Source organism: Zingiber officinale, chromosome 10B, assembly GCF_018446385.1.
Source record: "Zingiber officinale cultivar Zhangliang chromosome 10B, Zo_v1.1, whole genome shotgun sequence".
Taxonomy (NCBI): domain Eukaryota; kingdom Viridiplantae; phylum Streptophyta; class Magnoliopsida; order Zingiberales; family Zingiberaceae; genus Zingiber; species Zingiber officinale.
Window position 1 is genome coordinate 46,691,298 of NC_056005.1, and position 16,474 is coordinate 46,707,771.

Genomic DNA, 16,474 nt, shown 5'->3' on the forward strand with positions numbered 1-16,474 from the left:
TGGTAACCAAGTGAGATCATCTCACTTGGTTACCAGGATTCATAAACTCTAATACTTAAGCCTGGAGGTTTAGAGTTCGAATCCTGGGGGAGGCAAAAATCCACTGCCAGGGGTGGAAAGTCCTAGTGAGTAACTAAAAGCATAAGAAATCATACAAGTTTCATAACATGTATAAAGACAAGCATAATAAACATACATGTGAATTGTGTCTTAGGCTTCCTAGGTTTCTTTCCTTTTTCTTTTATTTTTCCTCATGGCCGAAACCTACCAATCTCTAAACTAGGTTTTAAGTGGCCTAAAGCATGGAAAATCTAAGTAAGTTTCATGGCAAAAATTACTAAGAACATCATATACAAATTTGGTTCATAAACAAGCTAGGACCCTTGTGATCTTACATGTCATATATCATGTAACTAAATTCTCTATACCCTAATTAAGCATGAGAGCATTAAACAACTTTCATATCTTAATATCACAGAGGTCTTGAGCATGTTAAAATTTTGTTTAAGCTTTTCTAAGCTATCCATCTTATCATGGCCGAAAATCTTAATGAAGAGTTCATGAATTTCTAGCAATATTCAACATGCAATTCTTTAAGAGAACTCTATATTCTATCATATAAACATGGTTACTTAAATTTAAAGGTCTTCCTTGTAAGACCGATAGGTTCGATAGAGGGGGGGGTGAATATCGATTCGAAAATATAGAGTATTAGCGCAGCGGAAAAGTAAAGTAGACACAGTTGTTTTTTACTTCGTTCGGAAGGCCCGTGGTCCTTGACCACTTTCGTTGGGCAATCACTTGCAATTCGATAATAATTACAAAATGAATACAGGAAATGCTTAATGAAACAAAGTAATACCGACAAGAAAATTAACCAAAAACGAAGAAGCACTTTGTCGGAGCTTTGTTAGCGTCGCAGGAACGTAGAGCAGCGGGACCAGCAGTCGAAAGTTCTCAGTCGATGATTGATTCTGAAGCTTCTGCCTGAGGCTTCTTTTATATGCTGTCCCGGGCGCCTGGATCCCTTCCGGGCGCCTGGAATGTGACGTAGCTGCACAAACCATGATGCTCCACGTGGCGACGACTCGGCTGGATGAAATTTGCCTTCCGGGCGCCCGGATCCCTCTTCTCCGGAAAGTCCTTCTCCTGCAAGAAAAGGTTAGTCCGAGGCAAATGTACCCTGCAGCAAAAGAATGTTAGCACAGTTTTATAGATGAGAAAAGTATGACTTAGATTCCGTCTTTCCGAGATCTAGTCACGATCTCGACTTAGATATCCGAAATGGATCTAAGCCGGATCGACGCCTAATGTCCCCTTCCCGGGAACGCGTCCTCGCAGTCACTCCCCTCCAGTGACTTACCTCACTTACCTGCCAGACGTCCGGTCAGCCCGTCGACCCGTCTGGACTTCTCGCCAGCTATCCGGTCAGCCCGTCGACCCGCTTGGACTTCTCGCCAGCTATCCGGTCAGCCCGTCGACCTAGCTGGACTTCTCGCCAAGCGTCCGGTCAGCCCGTCGACCCGCTTGGACTTCTCGCCAGCTATCCGGTCAGCCCGTCGACCTAGCTGGACTTTTCCTGCACACTTGATAAAAGTCTCAAACAACAACAAACCTAACTTAACCTGATTTGTCATTCATCAAAACCTGAGTTAGACCGTTAGTGCTAACCGCACCAACAATCTCCCCCTTTTTGATGGAATGACAACCTGGTTAAGTTAGTGAAAAAATATGCAAGAATCAAGCATGATTTTTAAGGTTTAAGTTAGTTTTTTTTTTTTTTTAAGTTTGCATTAAGTTGCTCTAACTTAACCAACCTAACCCTCCCCCTTTGGCATACATCAAAAACCGAGGGTAAACAAACATAGTGAGAATTACTGAAAACAATAAGACTTTGAAAAATAACTGAGTTTTTAAATCCAAGAAAAGATCAGATTGACTTGGGGGAGTATAAAGTTTTGAAAATTTGTTTAAGGCATTAGCTTTTTGTTTTAGAAAAAATGCTAAGTTTAGATATGTTAATTTTTAAACATAAGGTCTAAAAAAAATTTTCAAAACAAGTTTCAACTTTGAAATGCTACTTAAACATAAGTTTTCAAAACCGAAATTCCAAAACTAAGTTTGAAAGGTCTATTTTTCAAAACTAATTGAAATTTATTTTTCAACACTAGGTGTTTAAGATTCAATTTTCAAAATCAAGGAAACTAATATTGAGAAAGCTCAATTTATCTTTCAAATTAAGTAAGATTAAGTTTAAATCTTTACTTTTAGTTTTCAAGGGTGTATTAAAATATGTTTTTCAAAATCAAATTTTTCAAAGTTTAAAAAATATTAGATTCAAAATCATGGTTTAAAATACTTGAAAGGTTAAACAAATTTTGTGAGTTTAAAATTTTCACAATTTTAAACAGATTATTAAACTTTGATTTTCAAAATTAAGTTTAAAACTCAATTTGGAAAACTAAATAGTTATATTTCTCCCCCTGAATTTGATACCTATCTTCAACCAGCTGTCTAACCAATTAGGTACTAACTAACTATCAGAAGACAGTAGTTTTCACTAGGTTAGTCAGATTAAGTTAATTGTAATCAGTCAGTGTTTGACTTGACTGATGAACTTTTAATCTGATTAATATTTGATTTGTATTTAACGTCCAGACTTATACTGATGCACTGAAATAAGCATCTTAAGTCCAGACAGATGGCCTATGCATCTCACCCCTTTCTATGTTTGTCAAACACAAGCAAGGTAATCCTAGGGTGTTGGTGAGATGATCAAGAACTCAACCTATGGGTACATGCTTTCTAAGGATGTAAACCTAGTCTAAGGCCAAAACTGTTTTTGAAAGTCTAAAAATGGAAATTTTGAAAGCACACAAGTTTAGCCTATAAGTTGATAAAATCATTTTTTGAAAGGATTTTTGAAATTTCCTAGTCTATTGAGCAAGAACATATTCAATGTAAGTTTGAAATGTCACTAGATAAATCCAAAATATTTTACAAATAGCGTAGCTACAGAAGTAGGTCATCACTAAAGCTACTGAGATGATGAAGGGGGTGGTCCAGATCCCAAGGATCGAAGAAGTGTCATCAGCTCAGTGTGGCGGGTGTCCCCGGCAGCTCGCAACTCGGCAACCTCTCGCCGTATGTCCCGATGAAAATCGGAGCTCTCCTGCTGGAGACTCGCCATGGCTCTCTCTAGTCCGGTCATACGGTCGGCTAGTGTGCGGGGAGCGTGTCGTGGTGCTCGAGCTGGGGGTGGTGGTGGAGCCGGTGCGGCTTCCTCCGGAAATAGTGCGAGCATGAACTCGTCCATCTGTGCGTCTGGATCGGGCTGGTGCTGTGCCCCCCTCCGCCAAGTCATAGTCCCGTCATCTCTATCTACCTGGATGCCGGCTAGGGAAAAGTTCCGAGAGGATATAACATCGAACTCGGTCATATGGGCCACGTCTCCTCTAGTGACATCAATGTGCAGTGAGGACATATAGGCTGTCAGAATGTGACCAAATGGCATATGGACTCGACTGTCAGTCACGTATCCGGCTGCGTAAATGATGGTGGAGAAGATATGTAGGCTAATGTCAATCTCCAACCTATGAATCAGGGCATAAAGTAGGAATGAATGGAATGGGCGCATCACAGCGATGTCCCGAGTGGTCAGTGGTAAAATGCAAAGAACTACAACCCTATAAAGAGCGTAGTCCTGGACTCTAAGTTCTACTGACCTAAACTATGTCACAGTGGGATCTCTCTCTCCCCCAAAAAAATACGAATACATCGTATCGAGAGTAATATGTGAGTAGGGATCGTCGAACGGTAGGTCCTTCGGAGGATAGCACAAAAAGGGGCAAGTAGAAGGACGCAATTCTAAAAACTCTCTGATAGTCGTAGGGGAAAATACGATATCAGTTCCTGCTGCCCTAGTGGTATAGGTGAAGTCATCTACTTTTACTAAGTTATTGCAAAATTCGGCACATAGACTTATGTTTATTGGACTGGTACACTCTACAAGGTTCCTTAAATTGTAGTGGCCTATAACCTCTAAGGCAGGGGGACATGACCTTAGGAAGAACGCTCTATCTATGCAGGTAGTCCTAATGGCCTTATAGATGGTGGACTCAAATTTAATCCTAAGTTCGTCTGTGGGAAACCTAGGGTCTGCACTAGCATTGGAGGGTCCAGCACCAGTATTTGTTCGTTTCTTACTGTATATAAAGAATATATATTAAAAAATTTAGAAGACAACAACAAAAAATATTTTAGAGAGGGGAAGAATATTTTACCGAGGAGCCATCGAAAAAAATATAGATTTGACGACCTCGGTTGAATCGCAACAGCGTTTTAATTTAAAGTACTTTCGCACTGAGGTTCAAAGTGAACCTTGGCAAAAGTGAGAATGAGTGGGGGATGTTGAGGCGCTGCCCCTTATTTATAAGACATTGCCGGACCTTTCCTGCCGGGCGTCTGCAGGACCCCTGGCTAAGGCGCACAGCCTGGTTTTGATTTGGATTAATTTAAGTTTCTTTAAAATTAATTAAGTTTGAAATTAATTTTAAGTTTAAAATTTTGAAAATAATTTTTAAGTTTAAAATTAAAATTTTGAAATTAATTTTAAGTTTAAAATTACAATTTTGAAATTAAGTTTAAAATTAAAATTTTTGAAATTAATTTTAAGTTTAAAAATAATTTTTAAGTTTTAAAATTTTGAAAATAATTTTAAGTTTAAAATTTTTAATTTTAAGTTTAAAATTTTGAAAATAATTTTTAAGTTTAAAATTTTGTTTAAAATTTTGAAAATAATTTTTAAGTTTAAGAATTTTGAAAATAATTTTTAAGTTTTAAAATTAAAATTTTTAAGTTTAAGAATTTTGAAAATAATTTTTAAGTTTAAAATTTTGAAAATAATTTTTAAGTTTAAGAATTTTGAAAATAATTTTTAAGTTTAAGAATTTTGAAAATAATTTTTAAGTTTTAAAATTAAAATTTTTGAAATTAATTTTTAAGTTTAAAATTTTGAAAATAATTTTTAAGTTTAAGAATTTTGAAAATAATTTTTAAGTTTTAAAATTTTGAAAATAATTTTTAAGTTTAAGAATTTTGAAAATAATTTTTAAGTTTTAAGAATTTTGAAAATAATTTTTAAGTTTTAAAATTAAAATTTTTGAAATTAATTTTTAAGTTTAAGAATTTTGAAAATAATTTTTAAGTTTTAAAATTAAAATTTTTGAAATTAATTTTTAAGTTTAAGAATTTTGAAAATAATTTTTAAGTTTTAAAATTAAAATTTTTGAAATTAATTTTTAAGTTTAAAATTAAAATAAGCCTAATTCATCTCACCCGATCTATATTATCAATCAGGGAATCTTATGATTTTGTGAGATGAAATTGGTTTGATTACAGACTTTTGGTTTAACTTGTGTTAGATTCAGATTTAGTTTTGGTTTCCACAAATAGGCATTCTTCGGATAAACTTCTAAGCTTGGTGAGTCACAGGGACATCATTAGAAGTAACCAACCTTTCGAAGTTTTCCGAATAGTCCTATCCACGGAACTTAGTACTAAATCTTGGTCTAACTGGTTAGGATTCGTTTAAGGGTAGCTTCGGTCAGTTCCACTTGGCCAAATGCACCAGATCGAAGCCATATCTTTCTAGACATGCGATGCCCAAGCTTCCCTAACGTACTATCATCCAAAAACTTCACCAGTACCATGAGTCAAGTTAACCTCGGTCTCTTTTTAACTAATCCTGATTACCCTGTCGGGTTAGTTTGTTTTGGGTTACCCTGTCGGGTATGTTAGTTTTGGAGGTGCCAGCTATTCTGGAGCCTCCCCCTGAATTATTGGCCATTAATTTAGATTTTGGGTTTGTGTCGATTCTTTTTATAGTTATAATCAACTTGGTGATAGTCTAAATTTTGTTGAGTTTTGAATTTTGATTTTAAGTTAAATTTATTTTTTAGTTTTTGATCTGATTTATTCAAGTTTATATAATGTATTTTATCTTTAGGTATATAGAATTGATTAAGTCCTACTTGCGTGGTTAAGCACGCTTTCGGGACCCAAGCTTGTTTAGTTGCTTTGTGTTGGGTTAATAATGATTTAAAGGTTTTGTTTGATTTTGACTTATATCCAAGTCCGGTTTTATTATAGCATGCCTTTTGGTTATTTAGAATTAAATCTAAATTTTTAGATCTTGTTGTGAATTTTTCCAACAATTCTTTTAACTTATTAATTTCACTTTTTAATGATAAATTCTCCTCCTCAAGTGTTCGGTCTTGAGTTGAATTCGAATTTTTTAATTGTTCCTCGAGGTTTTGATTTTCCTCAAGAAGCGATTTATTTTCATTTTCCAATTTAACTAATTTTTTATTTAAACACGAGATAATTCTAAAGAATTTATGATTTAAGTTTAGGTATACCTCTTCGGAACCTTCGGAAACGAGTGCGGACTCGTGGCTCGATTCGGGTTCGTCTTCCGTTTCAGCTTCGCGAGCCATCAGCGTGAGGTGACTTTGGTGCTTTTGCCTTTCTCCCTCCGATTCGTCTGAGGAGGAATCGTCCCATGTTGCTTTGAGGGCTTTCTTCTTTGTTGACTTTGGTTTGTCAAGTTTCAATCTTGGGCATTCGTTCTTGTAGTGCCCCTTTTTGTTACATCCGAAACATGTGACATTTCTTGAGTCGGCTGGCGAACTGATCTTCTGAAGATCCTGTTTGCTGAAGCTTCTCTTTTTCCTGGTGAACATTTTCCTTACCAGGTTCACCAGGTGTTCTTCGTCTTCAGAGTCTTGATCGGAGTCTTCTTTCGGGTTTGTTTTTCTTTTCTTTAGAGGAACCTGCAATTAAAGCTACACCTTTCTCGACCCCGGCGTTAGTTTGCTCATGAAGTTCTAATTCACAAAAGAGTTCATCCAATTTTAATTTAGATAAATTTTTTGAAATTTTGTAGGCATCTACAATTGATGCCCACAAATTATTTCGTGGAAAAGCATTTAACGCGTACCTTATTAAGTCTCGGTTCTCCATTTGGTGTCCTATCGCGTGGAGACCGTTGAGGATATCTTTGATCCTCGCGTGGAGTTGACTTGCCGTTTCTCCTTCCTGCATTTTTATATTAAAAATTTTATTTAACAGCAAATCTCTTTTTGTTACCTTCGCGTCGCTTGTTCCTTCGTGCAGCTCGATCAGTTTATCCCAGAGCTCCTTAGCGTTTTCATGCGGTCCGACCCGGTTCAGTTCTTCTCGTGTTAGTCCGCAGTGTAGAGTGTTGATGGCTTTGTTTTCAATTGATGCCTTTTTCTTTAAATCATTTGTCCATTCTTCAGGGTCTATTATTTTCCCGGAGTTGTCTACTGGAATTTTATAAGCCTTTGTGACGCTCATCCATTGGTCGTAGTCTGTCTTCATGTAGACCTCCATTCTTCTCTTCCAGTACGAAAAATCATCCCCGTTGAATAGGGGAGGACGAACTGTGCTGAAGCCTTCTTGTTGAGACATCTTATCCTGCACACACTAAATTAACTAGAAAAAAAATTCCAAGACTTCGTCTTGGATTAGTAGTGCGGGAAAAAATAGAAACTCTAAGTGTAACGAAAAAAAATCTTCCAAAACGATAATAATATCAGTTTGGAGTTAGAAAATATTTCACCCCCTGTCTGATTGGTGGTTGCACCAAATCAGAGCGGTACCTGCTCTGATACCACTTGTAAGACCGATAGGTTCGATAGAGGGGGGGGGTGAATATCGATTCGAAAATATAGAGTATTAGCGCAGCGGAAAAGTAAAGTAGACACAGTTGTTTTTTACTTCGTTCGGAGCCTGTGACGACTCCTACTCGAAGGCCCGTGGTCCTTGACCACTTTCGTTGGGCAATCACTAGCAATTCGATAATAATTACAAAATGAATACAGGAAATGCTTAATGAAACAAAGTAATACCGACAAGAAAATTAACCAAAAACGAAGAAGCACTTTGTCGGAGCTTTGTTAGCGTCGCAGGAACGTAGAGCAGCGGGACCAGCAGTCGAAAGTTCTCAGTTGATGATTGATTCTGAAGCTCCTGCCTGGGGCTTCTTTTATATGCTGTCCCGGGCGCCTGAATCCCTTCCGGGCGCCTGGAATGTGACGTAGCTGCACAAACCATGATGCTCCACGTGGCGACGACTCGGCTGGATGAAATTTGCCTTCCGGGCGCCCGGACCTCCGGGCGCCCGGACCCCTCTTCTCCAGAAAGTCCTTCTCCTGCAAGAAAAGGTTGCAACAAAGAATGTTAGCACAATTTATATAGTATGAATTAACAGAAAAAGTATGACTTAGATTCCGTCTTTCCGAGACCGGAATCTAGTCACGATCTCGACTTAGATATCCGAAATGGATCTAAGCCGGATCGACGCCTAATGTCCCCTTCCCGGGAACGCGTCCTCACAGTCACTCCCCTCCAGTGACTTACCTCACTTACCTACCAGACGTCCGGTCAGCCCGTCGACCCGTCTGGACTTCTCGCCAAGCGTCCGGTCAGCCCGTCGACCCGCTTGGACTTCTCGCCAGCTATCCGGTCAGCCCGTCGACCTAGCTGGACTTCTCGCCAAGCGTCCGGTCAGCCCGTCGACCCGCTTGGACTTCTCGCCAGCTATCCGGTCAGCCCGTCGACCTAGCTGGACTTTTCCTGCACACTTGATAAAAGTCTCAGACAACAACAAACCTAACTTAACCTGATTTGTCATTCATCAAAACCTGAGTTAGACCGTTAGTGCTAACCGCACCAACATTCCTAACCCTAAGCTATTTTCTTGGCTGAAACATATGAGTGGATTTCTTTTGGCTCCAAGTAACTTTCAAGCAAGAAAAACCAACAAAAGACCCTTAGTAATTCATGGAGAGAATCTTGTACTAGTTTGGTTAAACAATGATTTCCCTAACCTCTTTAAAATATTTTTGGCCGAAATTCTAGGGTTAGGTACTCCTCTGACCAAGCATCATATAGGTATAAAAACATGAAGGAAAACCTTCCTACATAGCATAGAAAAATATCATGAAATGAGGACTTGTTTAAACCTTCCTAGATTTGAAAACTCTTCTTTGGCCGAATTTTTCTTAAATTCTATTCTAGATTTTCTAATCCTCATAAAATCCGAAAAGCACATAAAATGCCTTGTACCACAGGTGAGGGGAAGCTTACTTCCTTTTCGCTTGTGGATCTAAGGTGTGGTTCCCTTCCCTTGATTCCTTGCTAAGTCCTCCTTGTATCTTAGGCTTTCTTAGGAGAAAACCTTGGCTTGGGCCGAAGATGGAGGAGAGGGACTGAGGGTTCGGTGAGGGAGAGGGAGGATGAGGGAAAATGAGAGAAAAATAGAATTTTCCCTTTACATCATTTTTTTTTTTTAGATTAAGGGGGAAGAGGTAGAAAAATTGGTTTTTGCTTTCCTTCTCCTTTAACCCATTTTCTATTTTCTTTTATTTATTTTATTTTCTAATTTATTCTCATCATTTATGATGAGAACAAGGGGGAATGAATCCCCTTCATTCTCCATTTAATGTCACGGCAAGAGAGGGAAAAGAGAGAGAAAGGGAGAAAGGCAAATTGCCTTTCTCTTGCTCTTTTCTTGCTTTCTCTTCTTAGATCTTTACTCCTATCTTTATCATGCATTCCATTTCCTTGCTATCAATATCTTCTCTCTATCCCAATTGGTTTCTACTAATTAATTCTATAAATTATAATATAAGAGGTTCAAGGTTCAATCTTGACCTCCTCTTCTTTTTATTTCATTTTATTTCTTTTTGCTTCAACTCACTTCTTATTATTTTTCTAAGGCAAAATTCATCATTCTCTTATTTATCTTAAAAGTTTAGTGGGTGTTACATGCAGTGCCTTCACTTTGCTGGGATTCACCTCTATGCCCTGCTCGGTGACGATGTAGCCCAAAAAGTGATCGCTCTTCGCTCTAAACATGCACTTCTGGGGATTTAGCCTGATTCCGTACATCCTCTGTGTCTGGAAGGTCTCCTCTATATCTGCAGAAAGGTCAGCCGCTCGGAGTGATTTAATAAGTATGTCATCAACATATACCTCCAAGTTCGACCCGATCTGCTTCCAGAACACCTTGTTCATGAGCCGCTGATATGTAGCTCCGGCGTTCTTCAGTCCGAATGGCATCACATTGTAGCAATAGGTGCAATTCGCCATAATGAAGCTTACCTTCTCCTGATCACCTCTGGCGAGCGGGACTTGGTGGTATCCTTGATAGGCATCCAGTATGCATATCAGTTCACACCCAGCGGTGGAGTCCACCATTTGGTCGATTAAGGGCAGAGGATAAAAGTCCTTTGGGCACGCCTTGTTCAGATCCCGGAAGTCCATGCAGACCCTCCACTTGTTACCTGGCTTGGAAACTAGCACCACATTCGCAAGCCAGCTCAGGAATTGCACCTACCGTATATGGCCGGCCTATAAAAGCTTCTCGACTTCCGCTCGGATGATGACGTTCTGCTCGGCACTGAAGTCCCTTTTCCTCTGCTTCACGGGCCATGCGTCTGGCCGGACATGGAGCTCATGCTGCACGACGCTAGATGAGATACCCGGTAGCTCATGTGTCGACCACGTAAAGACGTCGTCGTTGCGCCGCAAGCACTTGATCAGCTCTTCCTTCCAGCCCACTTCCAGGTCGGATGCAATGAATATGGTGGCCTCCGGTCGGCTTGTCTAGATCTGCACCTCCTCTTTTTCTTTATAAACTAAAGTTGGAGGCTTTTCGTTTATGGTGTTTACCTCCAGGCGCAATGCTTTCCGAGCGGACCTCGATTCTGCTCAGATCATCTCCACATAGCATCGTCAGGCGGCCAGCTGATCTCCCCGGACTTCTCCCACCTTATCCTCCACGGGGAACTTGATCTTTTGACAAAAAGGTGGAGATGACCGCCCGGAACTCATTGAGAGTCGGTCGCCCCAATATCACATTGTAGGCAGGGGCATCGACCACAATGAAGCTTGTGGTCTGCGTCCTCCGCAGCGGCTCCTCTCCTAGCGAGATGGCCAATCGAGTTTGCCCGACCAGCAGAACCTCATTGCCAGTAAATTCGTACAGCGGGGTTGTCATGGGCAGCAACTCGGCTCGGTCAATTTACAGTTGATCGAACGCCTTCTTAAAAATAATGTTGACCAAGCTACCTGTATCAATGAATATACGGTGAATAGTGTAATTTGCTATTACCGCTCAGATGATGAGTGCATCGTCATGCGGTACTTCAACTCCTTCAAGGTCTTTGGGCCCGAAGCTGATCTCAGGGCCCTGTGCCCGCTCCTGACTACAGCCTATTGCATGGATCCTTAGCTGCCGAGCGTGTGACTTTCTGGCCCGGTTTGAGTCATTGCCTATTGGTCCACCAGCAATGATGTTAATCTCGTCCCGAGCAGTGTTGCTCCTGTTTTCTTCCTCCCGAGCGGACGGTCTCATTCACTCCTGCGAGACTCAGGGATTGACCCTCGGCTGATGATGATGTTGTCGTTCGGGGGACTCCATAGCCACCCATCGCCCAATACTCTGGTGTTGATGGCGTCGATCGGGTGAAGGTGATCGGCGTCGATAGCTTCTCGGTGTCGGGTGAGCAATCGGGCCGAGACTCCAACAATCGCGGGTGTTGTGGGTTGCTGACTGGTGAAGCAAACAAAACATGGGAGTCCATACCTTCTCTTTTTTCTTGGGTCGATCGGCTGCCACATGTTGGACAGCGTGCGGCCTTGTTTCTTGATGAGGGTGCGTTTCCCTCAGCGCGAGGTCCTCTTGGCGATTGATGGCTGGCCGACAGCCTCCGCTCGGCCGGAGCTGAAGGCTCGGGCGGGGCTTCTTTCCTCCTGGCCACCTGAGCTTCTTCCATATTGATATATTCGTTTGCCTTCTTCAGTATGTGGTCGTAGTCGCGGGGTGGCTTTCGGATTAGCGAGCGGAAGAAATCCCTGTCAACTAAGCCCTGAGTGAAGGCATGCATCATTGTCTCGGATGAGACTGTAGGGATATCCATGGCTGCCTGGTTGAAACGCTGGATGTAGGCTCGGAGGGTCTCTCTCGACCCTTGCTTCATAGAAAATAAGATGACGCTGGTCTTCTGATAGCTTCGGCTGCTGGCGAAGTGGTGGAGGAATGTCATTAAGAAATCTTTAAAGCTCCGAATTGACCCGTCCGGCAGTCTTCGGAACCAACACTGGGCCGAGCCGGATAGCATGGTAAGGAAGACTCGACACTTAACCCCTTCAGTATATTGGTGGAGAGTAGCGGCATTGTCGAACTTACCAAGATGGTCGTCCGGGTCAGTTACGCCGCTGTACTCTATGATCGCTAGTGGGACGTAGTGCCTCGGGAGCGGGTCCTGCGAGATTGCTTCAGAAAATTGGCGATTAATCTGCTCAGGAGATGACTCGATCTGAGGTGCCTTGCCCTTTTTAACATCCCGGGCGGGGGCTTCATCAGATGACCCTTGGTTGGCTTGAGCTAACTCGGACGGAGACTGGAACAAGGCCCGATGGAATGGAATAGGGGCGGGTGGCGCATCTCCTGGTGTGCCAGTTTGACCTTTATTCTGTTCCCAAGTGGAGTATTGCTCCGGTCGATCTTCTTAGGCCGCTCGGCCACCCGATGCCGAGGTCGCCTGTTGCGCCATCCGCTCGGCTAACGCTTTTTGCTATTGCTGCTCCACTATTTTTACTGCTCTTGCCTCGATAAGAGCTTCGAGCTCCTCTTGAGAGAGCGTCACGACGTGCGTTCGTCCAACTCCTTCCATCTTCTTCGCTCGAATTCAGGTGTGTTCCCACAGACGGTGCCAATTTGATCCTGTCCGAGAGTCGAGTTGATGGACGCTGGGGACGTGGCGCTCTATGCTATCTTCGGATGACCTCCAAGATAACGCGAACCTGCGGTGAACCTGTAGTAAAGCCGAGCTGGGAAGGGGTTCCCGGCGACGACCCTCCGACGCTCAAGTCAGGCAACGACGAGATGAAGTAGAAGCAGAGTAACGAGACTGTAGCTACATTGAAGAATATTGCATACCTCCGTTGAAGTCTAGGGGTCCTTATATAGGATCCCGAGGGGGGCGCATGCACGCTCGTCGAGGCTTGCACGCTTCCCAAAGTATACCGAAAATGAACGTGTCAAAAAAGTGTGCCTGACACCATACCGCAACCGTCCGAGCATATCTCCGACATGACAGTGGAAACTTCCACCGTACAATCTTCTGTTCGGTCTGGTCGCCGACCATGCCGTCTGTTGGCGGCGCATGTCTCAAGAAGGATATCGCCAGCTGTCCATTTTGTCCTCTTCTCTCTTTTCCGTTACTAGGATGAGCGGGAGAGCCGCTTGGTTACATACTCGGACGAGCATGCAGCCCTGGTTGTTCGGTAGCTCGGTCGAGCGGACATGTCGCTCGGCGCATCAGCTCTTTTATACGAGAACCCCTGAGCATTGGAAACCCGACCTGTGATCGAGCTGTCTTCACGTCGGCCTGGGCGCTATCGTGGCCGATCGGCGAGAGACCTTCCCGCTCGGCAGGACCATTAGGCTGACCATCTTGACTTTGACTTCCACGTGTCATTGACCACTGTATGGCCGGGCCCCCTCCTTCATCACCCGATCAATACCCAATTAACACAAAGTTAATGCGAAGTTCCACACAATGATTATAAAAATTTACATAATAACCTAAATTAAGAAGACAAATGACGAAAACTAGATTCTATCAAATCTCAGGAGCATACAGGATAGCATGTAGAAACAAGATTCGTCCACCATATAGGTAGAGCTTGCAAGTGCCAATTCCTTTTACTTTAATTCTTGCATTGTTTCCCACATATATCCATTTATTACTAGTCGGTACATGATGGTACTCCACATATGTAGCTCGGTCACGAGCTACATGGTTTGTTGCTCCTGAATCTATAATCCATAAATAAGAATCAGCTAACAACACTGTACTTGCTGTTGGTTGCTAATAGAAATACCGTTATAGTTCCCCTGTACAAAAATTTGTATAACCATAGAACTATCCTAGCTACCCATATGCTCTACTGAAGTTAAATTTGGATTGCAAATGATGCTTAACATTATTAATCCAAATTGTTCTTCAGAAATTAAACTTGGATTGGAAACGATACTTAACATTTTTACTCCAAGTTTGACCGATGTGATCTTTCTAAGTTAAACCATATTACAGAAGTTAATTAAATATCTATTTCGAAGATCAGGTTTCAGGTTAAACATGGAGAGACACTAGACCTTCTTGGGTATGGGATCATCCACCACTTCCTAGACAAAGCCTTTCTAAGAAATCAGATATTTAACTTCTTATAGTAAACTAGGTTTAACTACAGAAACCTCAATAGAAGCATATCGAAACATGAAATCAAAAAATAAAATTGATAACAAAACAATAACCTAAAACCGATAGACTCTTGTGTTTGGTTTTTCAAGATCTATACAAAGAAGATGAACTAGTTATGATGCGGAAACAAATAACTAGTTATACATTTCTTAGTAGTTTATAGACTTCTTGATCTTCTGTTATATTCCTCTCCTCCTCTTGGACGTCGTGTGGGCAACGATCTACCAAGATGAAATCCACCCAAGCTTCTTCCTTTGCTTCTAAGTTTCGGCCACCAACTAACCTCCATGGGATGCTAGATAAGAGAGCTTCCTTCTCTTCTTCTTCTCCTTCAAGCAACCAGCCACCAAGAGAAAACCAAGCTTGATGACGCCGGCCTCCAAGAAAGAAAACAAAAGGAGAAGAGAGAAGGAAGAGGGCTAGCCACCAGGGAATAGAAGAGAGGAGTTTCGGCAACAATAGAGAGGATGCAAGGCTTAGGTTGTTCTCCATGAGGCTTCCTCTCCCTCTCTTTTATAATCCTTGGTGAATCCAAAAAAGGAAAGTTTTAAAACAAAAAATTAAAACTTCCTTTTATTCTTTTACATGGTCGGCCACCACTTGTGCATTAAATAAGGAAAGATTTTTTAAAATCTCTCTTTTAAAATCCCTTTTGTGGTTAGCTATAAAAGGCATGTTTTATAAAATTAAAATCTTCTCTTTTAAACCCTTTTGTGGATGTCTATAAAATAAAATATTTAAAATAAAACTCCTTTTATACCATGGTTACAAAAAAAAAGGAAAGTTTAAAATTAAAATATTTCTTTTAAACATTATAGATAATTACAAATAAGGAATGATTTCAAATCTCTCTTTTAATCCTTTGTACAAAGCTATAAAAGGAAAGATTTTAAAATTTAAAACTCTCTTTTAAAACCATGTGGAAAGCATCATAAAAGGAAAGTTGTTAACAAAATAAAAACTCCCTTTTATTTCCTTTTGTGACCGATCTAAAAAAGGAAAGTTTTATAATTAAAATCATCCTTTTAAATCCTTTTAATGGATCTCTATAAAAGGAAAGATTTTACAAAAAATAAAACTTCCTTTTCTATGTTTGGATGGTCGGCCCCATGCTTGGGCACCAAGCAAGGCTGGCCAACCCTAGCTTGGGCTCCAAGCTTGGCTTGGCCGACCCCTTGCTTGGGCTCCAAGCAAGGATGTGGTCAGCCCTTAAGCTTGGTTAAGAAGCTGGGCTTTGGGTAGATATAAGGCTTTATAAATAAGAGGCTACAATAGGGACTGAGAGGGGGATTTGGTTTTAGTCTCCCGATGAGCTTGAGCTTCCCATGTTCGCCTCGAACACCCAACTCAAGTTCATCAATAATAACTCATACCACTAAAGAGTTATTATTGCACTACCACACCAATCCCATATTACAATATGGGCTCCTTCTTATCATGAGTGCGCTAATCTCTTTGTGTTTAAGATATCGAATGCCCATTAATTAAATGAGTTATTGACAACTCACTTAATTAATATCTAGCTCCAAGAGTAGTACCACTCAACCTTATTGTCATGTCAGACTAAGTCCACCTACAAGGTTTACATGACAATCCTTATGAGCTCCTCAAGGGGACATCATCAACCTAGATCACTAGGACACAGTTTCATTCTATAATCAATAACACACCATATAAATAATATCATTTCCCAACTTATCGGGTCTTTTGATTTAATGAACTAAATCTCACCCTTTGATAAATTAAAGAAATATATATTAAGTATACGTGCTTGTTATTATATCATGATTAAGAGTACTCACTTCCATAATAACAGAGGTGCTGTTCTTTTTTACAGTTAGTCTAAAAAGAACAATCTCAAATGGTCATGCTCAATACACTCAGAATGTACTAGTGTAATTTTATAGTCAAGATAAACTAATACTAAATTATACTACAACCATTCCAATGGTTTGTCCCATTCTATCTTGGTTGTGAGCAACTATTTATAATTTATAAGGAACTGATAACATAATCTTCTGTGTGACACCACACTGTTGGTGCGGGTAGCACTAACGGTCTAACCTAGGTTTTGATGAATGACAAATAGGTTAAGTTAGTTGTGTTGTTGTCTG